Consider the following 14,352-nt stretch of genomic DNA (forward strand, 5'->3'; position numbering starts at 1 on the left):
GAATCACTGTAAATCAACTATACTTTAACAATAAAAATAAAATAAACCCCCTCCCCCCAAAAAAATAAAGGGATTTTATTTTGCTTTATTTACAGTCATACAATGTTTTTAGAGTTTCGACATTAGTTTATAACCCTAAAGCTTGGGGGGGTGCAGGTTGTTGTATAAAGGTGAAAAATTTATTATGAAACTAATACATATTTTCATATACATGACTCTGACAATCACAAAGTGCTACACAAATAATGGATTTGGAATTGGCTGAAGAAGATAGACAATTTAAGTAGATGTCAGGGTAATCTAATCCTTGTGAAAAGATATTATGATTAAGACCATAAATCACAGTAGAAATTTATGAACCAATCAATAGATATTTTCAAACAGAAAAAGCAATCCCTTGGGCCATTAGACCTTTATTCCCTTTAGGGAAGGTAATTCAGTGCCAGAATATATCTGTAACAATGCCCTGAATATCCCCCTTCTCATCCTTGATTCTAACGATTCATTCTGTTTAGTTTCATTACCTGCATACATGTCAATCTTACTCATGTACAGGAAGGTTCATGAAAAATGTAGTTTAAAATCATTTGCATTTGTCTCATCTTGCTTTTACTGGTAAAATAATGTAAACACTGATTATGCTGAACTGGTCAGATTTTTATACTATGCATGTGTGTGAGTATTTGAAGCTACACATTTATTATTGTTAATAACTGTGATCAAGTAACAAGAACATTCTTAATGTTCTCTTACATAAATTCTTTGGGGTGGACTAATTTTTTAAATATTTTATTTGCATCTTTTTTGAAGTCCTTAGGACTTTAATGATTCACGTAAAAATATTACTAAAGACCTTGCACCAGGTCTTAAAACAGTCATTGCAAATTAATAAGGAGAGCTACCACTGAGTAAGAGTGCACATCATGCTGGGAGCCTTTTTAGCTTTTCACACTCACTGAAATACAATTAATAATCCTGTAACATAAGTGAGAGTTCAGTCTATCTTGCAAGTGGACATTTGCAAAAATGATTAAAATGGCTACTGAAAGAAATAGATATTTTTAATAATTTATTTTCTTTCTTTTCAGAAACTATCATTTGGATTATATAGATTTTTTATGATTTATAAATAAAAGTTTTTCTTTCCTTCAATATATCTCTTCATGCCTCAGATAATAACATCTTTTCCATTTTAGCTAACCAGTGTAGTCATAATTTTTTATTCATGCAGTGCTCTGCACATAGAATGTATTCACAAATAATAAGTAACATGTATTCATACATAATTATTGATAAAGTAAATAAATCATATATGTTATCTTAGTCTTTCAGGCCATAACATATATAAAACAATATGCTTCCTTCTATAACGTTTTAATTTTATTTTGATATTTCTATTAGAAGCCAAAATCCTTTAAATTATGTGGGATGCTTCTCATCTTAGAGCTTTTTATGGGAAAAATATTATCACCTGTAAGGTTTGTTTAGTGCTTAAAATGAGCTTTAGAAAATTCAAATCCCTGACCTTTGAGAATTTACAATTGAAGGCAACATGACTCACTTTTTACTCATGGTACATATATCACTGAAATGTGCATCCGGAGTTCATTTACCTCACCACCACAACTGTCTGACACAGAGTTGAAAACTAAAAGCAAAAAACTTTTAAAAAGAAGAAAAAAAAGAAAAGAAAAAGAAACAAACAAAAAGTCTTTAGAGTATATAATATTTGGGGAAGACAAAAATCAATGCTTTAGGAGGCCTATGGCTCATGCTCTAGATTACGGTTCTTTAATTATAGGAGAACCGCAGACCTTAGGGTCATTTTTTTTTTTTTTTTTGGTTTTTTTTTTTTTTTTTTTTTTTTTTTTTTGCTATTTCTTTGGGCCGCTCCCACGGCATATGGAGGTTCCCAGGCTAGGGGTCGAATCTGAGCTGTAGCCACCAGCCTACGCCAGAGCCACAGCAACGCGGGATCCGAGCCGCGTCTGCAACCTACACCACAGCTCACGGCAACGCCGGATCGTTAACCCACTGAGCAAGGACAGGGACCGAACCCACAACCTCATGGTTCCTAGTCGGATTCGTTAACCACTGCGCCACGACGGGAACTCCAGGAGAACCGCAGACCTTAGGGTCATTTTAATTTGACAGTAGACATAATTCTAACTAGCTGACCTCATCCCCCTCACTATCCCATTTTCCTCTCTCCTCCCAAGACCCTTTGGGATCTTTCCATTTTACCTCTCTGCATATCTTGACATTTGCAGGGCCACTGCCCAAGCTCAAGTCTTCATTCTATTTCTCCTGCCATGGTTAACTACCTCTTCAGTGGCTCCAGTCTCATCTCCCCTCTCATAGGCTTCACCAAGGGTGTCCTGCTCGAAAGCCAGTGGATACATATTACCTCCAGCTCAAATCTTTAATGGATTCCTGATTACCGGAGAATTAAGAAAACCTTAGCATAGCACATGAGGCCCTTCATCCACTGACCCCTGCTAACTAGAGATACAGCAAAGGTGAGCAACAAGGGGGCTGAGAGCACCCAGAAGGCCTGATCACAATCACTACCCACTCAAAGGCTTTTCACAGAGGTCTAATGTGGTAAGTGGCCTTCAGAGAGTCCTGGATGTCTAATCTTTTTGGATATTTGTGAAGGCACAGTCAGCAGGATCAGGAAAGGCTATTCTTTCTTGGCCTAACATATTTCTGGAGTTGACAGAATTGGTTGAATGTTTTTATTATTTTTGAAGAGGAAACTTCTATGAAGAGTAAATCGATGAATTTTTTTTTCAGTCCAAAATCCAATAACTTTCATTGATTTAGTATAAAAAATACTGCATTATGAATACTTTGCTAATTGTATTCCAATACCTGAAACTGGTATCTTGTTGAGTTTTCTTAAACTCTTTTGGAAATTTTACTAGAAAGATTTTCAAATATTTTATTACATGTGTTAATATAGGTAATTTTCAAATGACAGCACAGAACATTTAAAAGCTCAGAAACAATTTGAGTCAAAGTTCTAGCAAACAAAAACAGCTGGAAGTATCATTTTGACCAACTGTTCTTTCTCTTTACCTTTCTCAAAAACTAAAGTGCAATACCATTCCCTACTTTTTTTATTGTTTAAGTATATAGATGCATGGAAGAAAGGAATCAGAAAGTGATATTCTGAATATTTTCCATTATTCTAGCATATGCTCTTTATTTGATTTTTCATTTATTTTGCCACATTTCTAAGACAGCTATCTTATGTTAACTATATATTTTTCATGGACTGCACAATATGTTTAAAAAAAGATACATGGCAGCTCCATCCTCTTTTGAGTCACATATAAGGCAGCCTAAGGATACTCAATAGCCTATAGGTAAATTTATACTTTAGGGATTGACAAAAGAATTCTTCTTAAGAGTAAAATATAAGATTCTCCTCATGATGTGAGCAGGAGGCTAAGATGATCAATAGCTTCCCACTGGAATTTCCCCTGAGTGTTCTAGTTCTTCACTCTGGCCCAAGATGGATTCTGCACTACACTTATAGCATAACCAAAACTCAGTACAATAATACAATAACCATATTAGACATTGCACATGTAAAATCTCAGGGGACTTGTTCCTGACAGACGGTGGGAGCATCCAGGTGTCCTCATCAAGAGGCGTCAATACAAGGGGCAGAATAACAGAATGAGAGGGGTTCAACAACAGGGGGTTACTGTCATATAAAAGTCTGATAGTAGAAGCTTTCAGGGAAAAGTTCAGCAGCTTCAAAGAAACTATCAGAGACCCAGGCTTGTTCTTTTTTTTCTTCACCATCCTTGAAATAGCTGCAATATTTCCCTTCAAGGTTGCAAAAGTGATGTTATGCTTCTAACCATCACCCTCATGTTCACACATGACAACATACAGAGAGAAGAAAGAACAAACACCTCTCTTCCACCCACCCTCTCTCTCTCCATCAGTAGGGTGTATAACCTAAAATTAAGGCCAAATGCTATGTGTTAAGATTTACATATGATAAAACTGGAAGTGCCTCCTATGTCCTGCCTACAAGTCCCCTCCCCATGCTGTTCCTGTGGATAAGGTCCTGTAGCCAAACAACCCTCCTTATCAAGGTGATCAGTGCAGTTCCCATTTATCTTGAGTAGCAGGTTTCAGTTTCCAGACAACCCATAGATTTATTCAAATAAGCCAATCACATCCTCCCACGGGAATCAGGAGGTACTGCATCCTTCTGCTATAAATCTTGTCTCCTACAACACCTACAACTCCCAAGTACAATCCCTATGTGGCCCTGCCTAGCATGTGCTCCTTCCCAGGGCTCTGACTGTATGTGAGTCTCGTCTGTCCAGTGTCAAATGTCATGGGTCCCGTTCTTCTCTCAACCCTAGTGTAGGAAACCTCCTTCCCTCTGAGCCCTCCTCCTTCATCAGAGAGGTGAACTGAAGGTAATTATAACAAACAGGGAAGAAAGTCTTCTCCTGAATTTCCTCAGAAAGCTTCCTTTAAGTTCCCTCATGGCCTACCTTCCAGAAAAAAAAAATCATGCACCACCCCTGAATTAATCACTGGCAAAGAGAACTGTAATGGCCACAGTTGGCCTAGACTAGTTAGGCACCATCCCCTACAGGCTTTACAGTTTGCCTAATGTCACGACAAAACTGGGATTCCATTAGCTGGGAAGAAGAGACAAATGGCTGATGAGGCCATCACAGTATCATCACAAATATTTTGTCAAAAACTTCTAACCCACCTTCAGTATTACTAGGAGTGTCCTTACAGAGAGAAGCAGCACTATCAAGTCTGTTTCTAAACATTTGGTACCTTTTTTTCTGCCTGTCACTTTAGTAGTTCAGGAACAGGTCAAAAGGCTAGTGGCTGCCAAGGGATGTAAAGAAGCATGGCCAGTAACAGTACACTCTGCTCGCACTCAACCCAGCCAGGCTTTATTTGCAAGAGATAGTGTTCACATTCCACTGACAGAGTTAAAGCTTTGCATGTGTTCAGGGGCATCACATGCTAAATGGTAGACCTGAGTTTCAAATGTGGGTCTGTCTAACCACAAAGCTCACGTCCCCTTGTTACTGCACAATTCAGCCCAGCTGAGGCATGGTTCTCAAAGCCATAGGAGGCTTCCAAAGTGGAGAGAATAGGCTGCTAAAACCAGAAAACTTGCACAATGGGCATGAGATCCTAAGGACCCACAGGAGCAGAAGTTTTCCTACATACAGGAATTGGATTTACAGTTATCTAGGAACTGATTAAACAGCCTAAGGATTCAAGTTCACCTCTGCTTCCCTACCAACCTGAGTCTTATAGTTCGGTCACTCCTAAATAGAGGGGAAACAGAGGAAAATATACTATTCAATCTATCATCTTTGTAGTTAATTAACATATATGAAGAAACTCCTCTATGGGAGAAAGTCTAAGGTAAGGGCTCTGAGGATGTCTACAGATTCTGAATCATAACTTTTTTTGAGAACACATGTAATATGTTTATGCTATTCAACAATCCCATGTCTTTTGTTCCAGCATTTCAACTCGCTCCTGTTTAAAGCTCTTATTTGAATATATTTCATATAGAATTAGCAAGGTAAATTAGAAAATAAAGAAGCCAGCATACTTTCATAATCAAACTAAATGATGTATTATTTATTTTTTACAAAAAGACAGATCTGAATATGGTAGACTGAATAATGTCCTCCCCCCAAAGATACTCATGTCCTAATCCTTGCAACCTGTTAGGGGTACTTCATACAGCTAAAATGTGATTAACAAAACCTAATCCATTAGGGTATATGAGGGTTCAATAAAATATTAATTCAATGAAAAAAGTATATTGTACTCAGTAGAAATATATGTGAATGTTCCTACCATCTTTCTTTTTCTTCCATCCTCTTCCCTTTGGTGCCTTGCGACCTTCCCTATACCTTGAACCTCTGGGGTTTCCAATGATGCTTGTCCATCTGAAAAGACCAGAGAAGAAGGTGAGCAGAGCAGTGGGCAAGGTCTAAGTGTTTACCACTGACATTTTCACTGAAAACACAACCCTCTGGAAAGATCCTTTTGTAATAAGCACCATTTTAACATGAGATTCCATTTCATGAAATGATTCCCATATCCTGGCCAATGGCCCACACTAGCAAGGATCTGCTGATCTGGTTTCAACAAATTCTATTAAGAAAAAATGTTGCAGATGGATGGATTCCCAAGACTGTGCATGCTGAAGTCAGGCAATTTGGCAATACATTGCAATTTTCATTCCATATTTATACTTCCTACTATAACTAAATGTGTCCACCAAGATTTCTGTGGAGTTAAAGAACAGGAAAAGTGGAAAGAACATTGGCTCTGGGGTTATTCTGAGCCTGGTTTAGATCCAATCTCAGCCACTTTCAAACTCTATGGCCCTGGGTAAGGTTCCAGGGCTTGATTTCCTCTTTTTTTAAATGGATGTAATAGTAGTGTTACTGTTCCAGATGGCCGTGTCGGGAAGAATGACTGTAAGGTATCTAACACATAAAAAAATAGATGTTTTCGCTGATTATAAGAGAAATGCAAATCAAAACTACCATGAGATACCACCTCACACCAGTCAGAATGCCATCATTAATAAGTCCACAAATAACAAGTGCTGGAGGGGCTGTGGAGAAAAGGGAACCCTCCTGCACTGCTGGTGGGAATGTAAACTGGTACAGCCACTATGGAGAACAGTTTGGAGATACCTTAGAAATCTATACATAGAACTTCCATATGACCCTGCAATCCCACTCTTGGGCATCTATCCGGACAAAGCTCTACTTAAAAGAGACACTTGCACCCGCATGTTCATTGCAGCACTATTCACAATAGCCAGGACATGGAAACAATCCAAATGTCCATCGACAGATGATTGGATTCAGAAGATGTGGTATATATACACAATGGAATACTACTCAGCCATTAAAAAGGATGACATCATGCCATTTGCAGCAACATGGATGGAACTAGAGAATCTCATACTGAGTGAAATGAGCCAGAAAGACAAAGACAAATACCATATGATATCACTTATAACTGGAATCTAATATCCAGCACAAATGAACATCTCCTCAGAAGAGAAAATCATGGACTTGGAGAAGAGACTTGTGGTTGCCTGATGGGAGGGGGAGGGAGTGGGAGGGATCGGGAGCTTGGGCTTATCAGACACAACCTAGAATAGATTTACAAGGAGATCCCGCTGAATAGCATTGAGAACTATGTCTAGATGCTCATGTTGCAACAGAAGAAATAGTGGGGGAAAAACTGTAATTGTAATGTATACATGTAAGGATAACCTGACCCCCTTGCTGTACAGTAGGAAAATAAAATAAAAAAATAAAAAATAAAAAAAAATAGATGTTTTGACAATACATTATAGGGACAATACATTATCGTTATCTTCTAGAGTCTGGAAAGGACTCTAAGTTTGAGTGTCAGGGACTCCAGAAAGTCTCAGTGAACTGTAGAGTGAAGGATAAGAGGCAGAACTCAGTGGATGGCCAGAAAATGAAAATGAAAAAAGCAATATCTCTCCTGCTGAGAGATATTCTGCTAACTTAAAACACAAATTAGTAAAGCATTCATGGAACTCTCTCAAGTTAGTTATGACACAAAGTCCATGATATCTGAAAAACTGAAAGACTCTTTTAGTAAATCCTGGCTTTTCTAAGTTGGCTAGAAAAGAATTTCCCTCTGCATCTACAGAATCTGTGTGATGGAGAAGAAGTAGAACTGGACTCAGATGGACGACTTTTAGTTCAAGCTCTACCAATGAGTTACTGTGGGCAGGATGGACAATTTCCCAAGAAAGAGAGTAAAGAAAACAAGCTGGATCACTTGCCCAAGGATACAGGAATCAGAATTAATTTGACCATAAATAACAGAAAACCCAAAGTAATGTTGGTTTAGGCAAAATAGAAGAGGGTTGCTTGCTATCCAGGGCTGCTTACCAATTTCGCAGTTATCATCTCTTCCATTTTTGTGCTTTAAGTATTTCGTTCTTAAGATTGCTCATGATCTAGGGTATCTTCTGGAGAGCCTACATCACATTCATGTTCCAAAGAGCAGGAAGGAGGAGAGGGTGCACCTTCTTTGAATGAGCAGCCTCCATGGCCATATTGCTGGTAGTCCAAGAAAGAGATGGGAAATAGGTAGAGCTTTTTTAACTCTGTGCTTTAGTAGGATGGCTGTTTTAAAATTTGTCCAAAAATTATTTGACACTCTTCTCTCCAAAAGGTGAAGCCTAGGGAGTTCCCTTTGTGGCTCAGTGGGCTATGAAATGATCTAGTATCCATGAGGATGCAGGTTTGATCCCTAGTGGGTTAAGGATCCAGCATTGCCATGAGCTGTGGTATAGGTCACAGACATAGCTCATGGGCTGGGAGCTATAGCTCTGATTCAACCCCTAGCTGGGAACTTCCATATGTCACAGGTGTGACCCTAAAAGGCAAAAAAGAAAAGAAAAAAAAAGCTGGGGCTAATTCCCATCCCCATGAGTGTGGGCAGTGCATAGTCATTCTAATGAATAAGACTGTCTTGGAAGTGGCTATATTAGATTTCTGAGATCAGGTCATAAAAGGCATTGTGGTTTCTCTCTCTCTCAGGGGAAGAGCCAGCAGCCATCATGTCATCAGGACACTCAAGCAAACTATGGAGAGGCTCACATGACAAAGAACTGAAGCCTCCTGCCAGTTTTGTGAGTGAGCCATCTTAGACGCAAATCTCTGCCTCACTCAATCCTTCAGAAAACTGCAGCTCCTGCCAATATCTTGACAGCAGCTTCATAATAAGCTCTGAGCCAGAACCACTCAGTTAAGCCATTCCCAGACTCCTGACCCATAGTGACTATATGAGATATTAAATATTTGCTGTTTTAAGCCACTAAGATATGAAGTAATTATACAAGTGATAAATACTACCAATGGTTAAAATATCCAGACACCAAATAGATCCTACCATTTTTCTAGTCATCAAATACTTATTGAGCAACTACTATGGACCAGGCACTGTTCTAGACACTGGGGGTACTTTCTAGTAAATGATAAGCACGCAATTAAGTAAATAAATATGTGAGAGGCCAAAAAGAAAAATAAATGCATGCTATGAGTCAGAGTACTAAATGCAGACAAGAGAATCTACAGTTACGTCAACAAAAAGGAATTTATTGAGGGCTAACAGAAAGCTCACATTATAACAACCCCCAGAACTCTACTAGAAAACTGACTTCTTAGGAAGACGCTGCTGCTGCTGCTGTTGTGACTGCTACTGACCTTCATATCAGTTACTGCTACTGACCTACTTGTCTTTGCCTTTGCCTTTGTCAGGAAGGCGGCTTTTGCTCTGGTCAACCCAGGAGCTCATGGCTTCTGCTAACACTTGTACTAACACCATGAATGCCCATGTTCAGCCTGTGTGTCACACAGCTGCCTTCCAAATCAAAGCCTTCCATCTGTTTGGTGGTATCTTCACTCCACTGTCAAGAGAGGTGGAAATTCTAGATGTTTTTAAATTCTACATTAGAAAACTGAAATCTATATTGGATTCACAACATGGGAAACTACTGAAATGAGGAGAAGATGTGCAAAATATTAGCGGAAATCATAAGTGATACATATCTACCATGCAGAGTCAGAGGTTGGAGAATAAGGGGAGCTACTATAGATAGTGGGGGTCAGGAGAAATTTCCCTGAGAAGGCAATATCTGAACAGATACCTGAAGGGAATAAAGAAGGAACTTCAAAGACCTTCAGAAAAAGAGCAATTTTGGTATTTGAGGAACAGAAAATAGGCCAGTAACTAAAGCGGAGCGAGCAAGGGGCCTAGAAAGAATTAAAGACAGAGTGCTAACAGAGGGGAGATTAACTGGGGAGCTAGTAGGACTTTGTTGACTAGGAAAAAGGGACCATTGAAAGCCAGTTCCTCCACCCTTCTATTTGCTTAGGTACAGATTAAATTATAATTTGGGGGCAGGAGAAATAATTTATTCCTTGAATTACGCTTAGAATTTTCAGGACACTTGCCCCTTTCCAAGTTTTTCCTCCATCCGAAAAAATATATACTTATATATTGTCTACCTTAATTTGATTCCCAATTTCTTTCTTTCAAGCTCTTTTTTTTCTTTTTTTTTTTTTCTTTTTTCTTTGTTGTATCATGGGTAAATGCTTGAACTAAGTAAATGGTTAAATTGGCATGGGACACCAGAGATCTGTTTACAGAAGATGCTAAGAAGTCTTCAGGAGAAGAATTTATCCTAGGTAAAAAGTCAAGGCACAAGAGTCAGATTCAGAGAAAAGCAGACAAGGGGGAGGAAAGGGATGACTTAGATATCACTTTGTCGAGCACACAGATTTTTCTTGATCAAAGCACCTAGGACTCACTTGCACCCTAAGGCAAACAGCTATAATAAGAAGGGTGAAATACTTGAAGATCTGCGTATAAGATGGCATCACATTGGTTCCAGCAATTTATGCAGTGGTGAGCAGGGACAGGAATGACCACTGAAGAGATAAAAGATGAGTGTTACAGAAATAAACACTGGCAATGACCAAGAACAGGGTTCATGTTCAGCACACTAGGTTACAGCTGCCTTTTTGGTTATCATTAAAAACAGAAGACAGACATCACACAGACCTAGTGCTGGAAATCAAAAACTTGGCTAATGCAAAGTAGCAAACAGGACTGGCTTGTGAGTCAGATACATGATCTGCGAAAATTCAATTCTATCTGAAAAAATATAAAAACTGTTAGTTTGTATTGATTGGGAAGGAGTGAAATCAGAAAAGTGTCAACAGTCCTTAGATTTAAACAGGTTATATTAGAATCATTCATAAATAATAGAAGTTAGGACAAGCCCTTTGTGATATAATTGTATGTTTCGAACTTTTTTTTTTTTTTTTTTTTGTATTTTTGCCTTTTCCAGGGCCGCACGTGTGGCATATGGAGGTTCCCAGGCTAGGAATCTAATTGGAGCTGTAGATACCGGCCTATGCCAGAGCCACAGCAACGCAGGATCCGAGCCACGTCTGTGACCTACACCACAACTCACGGCAACGCCAGATCCTTAACCCACTGAGCAAGGCCAGGGATCGAACCCGCAACTTCATGGTTCCTAGTCAGATTCGTTAACCACTGAGCCACGACGGGAACTCCGTTTCGAACATTTTGAGGGGAAAAAAGGCTGGTGTAAAAAGAAAGTCTAGGAGTAAATTTGGGGATTGGGATGGCATTATAATATCCTAGAGCCAATCTCAGCTCCCTCGCTCTCTCCTCAGTCATTCAAATTTCCAAATCTATTGAGGTCTATGTAGAAAGACAAAGCCTCATGAATAGTTGTTCATGCTGTGCACTGAATAAAGATACCATATCCAAGAGATACATTTCATACCAATCTCAGAATTAAAAATTTGTATTTTATAACTCTTCTTACTATAGTAAACACATTGCTTGAAGCAAAAGTCTTTTTTTTCCCCTATGTCCAAGAATTTAGTTTGCATATGGGATATAGAAGTATAAACCAAAACCAAATGGCTATCAGGCTACCTTTACCCTGAGAAATGTTCCTTCAGGGCTTACTTTGTTCCAAGATACAGAATTCATTTGGTTCAACTTTCCTCTTTCAATACACACAGAATTCTTTTGGGCAACTTTCACCAAAAATGGAGAGTTTATCTTAGGTGGCCTCTTTATTTTATGCAGTAGGCTTCTACCAGAAAAACCTCCTTTTCCAATCCTCACCACCTCTGCTACTCAAAGTGCCAGGATTTTTCCAGGCATTATCCACTGCAGAGACAAGACTGGGAATCTAGCTAACCCTCTGAATCACAGGAGGACGACTCAGCAAGGGCCACTTCCTCTCAAACGTTCCATACTTCTTTTTATGACTCTATGTAAAGCTTTGACTCTGTAAACACCATGCCCCGTGTGAACCACAGGGTAGAAGGCACTGGAATACTCATTATTTAGTCCCCTAATGCTTGGATCTTCAAGAACCTGGTTGAGGGTGCTCAAAAATATATTATTTGACCACTGAACAAACATGTAGTCTGTGATCTCATCAAGCCTGTGACACAACCTGCACTCCAGCCTGTTCAAGTCTCCTGAATCAAAAATAGGTCATCAACCTAATTATGCCCTTTATCTACGTCATTTCAGGCACTGATGAAGTCAACATTCCAGATTACTAGGCCCTCGTTCATTCTGTGCTTTGTTTTCCTTACTCTTTCTCTCAGAGTCTTCCTCAGAGCCTCAATTCACAGGCAAATTTGACACCTACATGTCTGACCCGTCTAACAACCAGTCTCAAAGTTCTGCCTGTTCTTGACTCCAATAACCTTTATCCATACCCTCCTCTTTATATACTGACTTCACTACATCTATATTTTATAAATTGCCCTTTTTACATATTTTCCCTTATGCAGCTTTAATATATACTATATTCTACTGAAATTCTCTCATTATATCCTCCATGTAATTTAACTTCTCATTCATACTCTCTGTCTCCTTATCTTTCTGTGCCGCATTCAGGTAATTACTTTAGATACGTCATCCAGTTTCTTAATTTTCTATTCTGCTATATCTGATCTCTAATCTAATCCACTGATGAATTCAAAATTGTATACATTTTAATTCTAAAATTTATACTTGGTTATTTTTCAAATATGCATGGTAATTGACATGCTACAATTATTTATTCATTTCAGTGATTCATATATACATTTTTTTTCTTTTTACTGCATAGGATAAGCCTGAACAGTCTCAAAATTCCCCTTCTTATAATTCTGGTCTGGAGTCTATCAACGGGAAGCCCTTACACAAAATTTTGAAAATGAGAGAGAAGGAGAAGATGCTGTTTTCTGAAGACAGCTGCAGCTAATGACTCCTTGGCCACCTACTTCATTGCCATGGGTTGGATAATTGACAGGAGTTCCCTAGAAGTTGTGGAAAATTATAAAGACTCCCCACTGAGCTCCAAAAAACCACACACTCTGGTGACTCAGGCTGAGAACATTGGTGGCAGCTTTAATAAACTATAATTTGCCATTTCTTACAAAGAAGTAAAGCCCCTAATATCTTGAATTAATTTTTAAAAGCTGAAATACATGGAACATTTTTTTTCCTCTGACTTAATCTTGACTGATAAACCCAGGAAAAAAAGATCATTCCCATTTTTATGTCCATACTTTAGCCATGTAGACTTTGATCATAGTATTTAGAAGCGTGGATTGTATTGCATTTATTAACATATCTATACCCCTCCCCTCGACCTCTACACAGCATATTATAAAAGAGCTGGTCCTCTTTTAATTTTTGTATCCCTGGCATCTAACATGATCCCCAGAATAACAGGACTAAAAAGAAATAGTTTATTTTTAATGTCATGAACGATAATTGTTATGGGCATGAATCACAATTGTAAGTCAAGCCGGAAAATAAACATTTTTTCTTCAAGATACTGGGGAAACAGATGACAGGACACTGCCCACCTCCCACATGTGACACAATAGTTTTTTTTTGTTTTTTTGTTTTTTAACTTCCAAGTGGCTACTAACTCCTCTTTCTAGAGCTTGCCCTCACCTCCAATCAACAACAAAAGGGGAAAATATATCTACATATATTTTTGCAATGTTTGGAGAATCTATCCCCTTCTAAACACACACACACACACACACACACACACACTTCTGTTATTCATATGTAACAATCACACTTCATCAATCACTCAGGCTGTAGGTTTAGTTCACAACTTAATTTATCACCCCAAAATTCAGTTACTATCTTCCCATAGCAGTTGTATAAAAATGTGTTAAATAAATGTTTTACATAACAGTTTTTGGCTGCACCAATGGCATGAAGAAGTTCCAGGACCAGGGATCAAACCCATGCCACAGTAGTGATGCCAGATCCTTAACTTGCTGAGCCACTAGGGAACTCCTACATAACATTTTTTAAATGTTGAAAAATCACACTCAGAGAATCACGTTAATGCATTCCCCTATAAATGCATCTGCATTCCTGATCATTCAGTCTTACCTATAACGAAAATGTCAGTTGCTCTAATTTTCCCAATGTTTGGTGGTAAGTAGTGCTCAGCTTCTGTTTGGCCATATTGGTTGGCTTTGATTTCCCAACTTCTGAGGAACAGCAAGCCCTACTGGGAGTCACATGGTTTGAATGGAGTTGATCTCTTTGCAGTGTGGCCATTCAAATGTCTATACTTCTACCTCTTAGCAGTTATTCAACACTGTCTACTTGATGGAAGAAAAAAATGAATGGATAAAAATCAAGTGCATATCTATACTTAAAAAGCCTATTTTGCAGTGCCAAGAAGAGTAG

General features: G+C 38.6%; 1 long non-coding RNA gene across 3 annotated transcripts in view; it reads right to left on the minus strand.

Annotated features, from left to right (window-relative positions):
• LOC106507649 (uncharacterized) overlaps positions 1-14,352 on the minus strand; it is a 279,942-nt gene that overhangs the window by 173,734 nt on the left and 91,856 nt on the right. For all 3 annotated transcript variants that reach the window (XR_001303787.3, XR_014807974.1, XR_001303788.3), the window contains one exon: positions 5,875-5,966. This is a non-coding gene — a long non-coding RNA (uncharacterized LOC106507649). The remainder of the gene's footprint in view (positions 1-5,874; positions 5,967-14,352) is intronic.

The sequence above is a fragment of the Sus scrofa genome, chromosome 6 (genome assembly GCF_054392235.1).
Source record: "Sus scrofa isolate SSC_HxYL_T2T_F1_AM1 chromosome 6, Sscrofa_HxYL_maternal_Yorkshire_Landrace_v2.0, whole genome shotgun sequence".
NCBI lineage: Eukaryota > Metazoa > Chordata > Mammalia > Artiodactyla > Suidae > Sus > Sus scrofa.